The sequence below is a fragment of the Penaeus japonicus genome, unplaced genomic scaffold (assembly GCF_977035675.1).
Source record: "Penaeus japonicus unplaced genomic scaffold, GWHDUDI00000001_assembly GWHDUDI00000011, whole genome shotgun sequence".
Classification (NCBI taxonomy): Eukaryota; Metazoa; Arthropoda; class Malacostraca; order Decapoda; family Penaeidae; genus Penaeus; species Penaeus japonicus.
This window is the reverse complement of record NW_028234413.1, coordinates 7,005,578-7,008,077: the sequence shown is the minus strand read 5'-3', so window position 1 is coordinate 7,008,077 and position 2,500 is coordinate 7,005,578.

The following is a 2,500-nucleotide window of genomic DNA, read 5'->3' as shown; positions in this document are numbered from 1 at the left end:
ACGTTGAGATCAACTATAGGGTATGGAATTTCTATATTGCTATTCAATCCAGTATGCAGTAGTGATGCAAAAGTAGTACAAATATATGGCACAATGATGTGAAAACGTGATATATACATGATATATACGTTTAGATTATTGTTATCATTAAAGGATTGTTTTTTTTGTATATCATTGCTATCACTTACTGTCACCATAAACTGACACAAAAACAAAATAAATAATGCTAAAACAATACAAAGAATGAAACAATAACCGAAAATTTGATAACTTCTCGAGTCTAAGAGATGCGAGTACCTAATGCGAGTAGCTTCCGATAATTTCTCAAGAGTTCCAAGATGTTGTCATGGCAACCACTGGGGAATTCAGGCGTGGCTACTCTTAACCATCTAATTATGAGACATCCCCAGGGGAAAAATTGGGCTTATGTTTATAATGCTATGTCGCTGTGTACAATATGGAATATTCAGGGAAAATAAAGCATTGATCTTTTATTGTGAATCATCTAACCGGTAACCGAATTTATATAAAGTGAGTCAGAAGCTCATTCGAGGGCTCTGTAAAATTTTACAAGTGTCGCCACAGGTCTAGAGTGCTTCTGCAATTTGCATGAAAATCTAAAATATGCGTATTGCAAGTTTCTAAACCATATGAAAACTAAGTAGTTTAATGCTTTAGATATATATTTAATTATTATATCAAAATGATATAATTAGTTTTGCAATACAGTAAGTTATAGGGCTAATGTAGTTATAGGTACTACAGGTTTGTGCTATGTACTTCAGTTACGGCCTAATGTTACATCTCCAAGGCAATACCACAGTATATATAGCTGTGGTTTAGGAAACCTGTAAGAATAATGTTACACTTACATATTGTTGACAAAACTTTATTTCAGATTTTTGAGATGGTAGAATTCTATTGAATCTGGTTTCTAAGAAATTGATGTTTTTAAACACCACAGAGTTTGCAGCCAACATATTCCGAGAACAGTTATAATAATGTCGGACTTTCTTAGTTCCATGACCAAGTCAAAATTTCAAGCTAAAGTAGGATGTTATTGTAGTAATATGGACGCATCGTCCCAGGGTGCTTCAAGCTTCCACTCTTAATTAAAGATAGTGGACATCCTTAGGGCTGGCCCGGCCCTTAATGCCAAATTCCCATTTACGGATGGGCTTAAGTAGAGGACTTTCGTTGCCTCTACAAAGCTTGTACATACGCCTTCTCTGCCAACAGGAAAAGGACAGAAGAAAGCGTAGTCATCGGTTTCTTCCTCCGAGCACTTAGGATTTGCAGGCCGGAATTCCTAGAGGAAGAATTTCATCACATAAACAACTCCTTCCAACGCCTCTGTTTTTCTTAAGGTCTGCTCCTTCACTTGTAGTGCAAGGCCGAGATGGCAATGAGAAAAAAAAAGAAAAAAAAGAAAGAAAGAAAGAAAAAAAAAATGCGAAGGGAATTCCACAGAGAATATTCACTCCACATTCAACCTGGATCCCCTGGCGAGTCACGCAATCACGACCGCCACCGCATCAGAAACAAGATCGGCGACATCTTCCGGAAAGAAAGGCCAGGCACTCGCGGATCTCTTAGACAGGTGTATAGGATACCTTGCGGCGGTTGCGACAGCGTGAGACAGGACGTGGACTCCATGAATCGGACAGCAACGCAACACCGTCCGGCGCCACGTAAATGGAGGCGCCTTCGTTGTTCAAAGGATAGCGACGTTCACCTCCCAGAGTGGCCCAGAGCCTATGATATCAAGCAGGCATTGACCCCACGAGCGAAGGGAGATGGTAGAAGGGACGCTGTTGTAATAAAAAGCAACAACATTAAGCATGGCACCAGGGAGACGTGACCTGTCCAAGATCGTCGTGCAGTAGCATATATATGTACACCTTTCAGGCATGCTCGCTTGTCACTCTGTTTATCCTTTTGTTGCTTTGTTTACAATTCGTTCAGGATGATTGGATGTGTGTGTGACTGTGTGTGTGTGCGTGTGTGTGTGTGTGTGTGTGTGTGTGTGTGTGTGTGTGTGTGTGTGTGTGTGTGTGTGTGTGTGTGTGTGTGTGTGTGTGTGTGTGTGTGTGTGTGTGTGTGTGTGTGTGTGTTTAGAGAGAACGGAGTGGGTTGGTTGATGAGTTATTTCATGAGCTATGTTCATGTGGCAAACCTACCCACTAGTATGTCTTTATCAGACGACGTTAGTGACACTATAGAACATACCTGAGCATCTCTACTGCAATTCCACCTGTTCGCTTTGAGTAACTAACGTATCTCTAAACCCTAATTTAAATGTACAGAAAATGTATTATAAGAAACAAAGTACGCAAAATAAATCCACATGATTACATCCACCAAACTATGCAAGAATTGACACAGTCTGTCGGTGGAGACTGGAAGGTGGAATAATCGAGGCGGTAGGCACTCGTATTTGTATAGAACTTGTACCAGTTTGATTCATGGCAACAATTGATGGCAAAAGAAACAGACACAG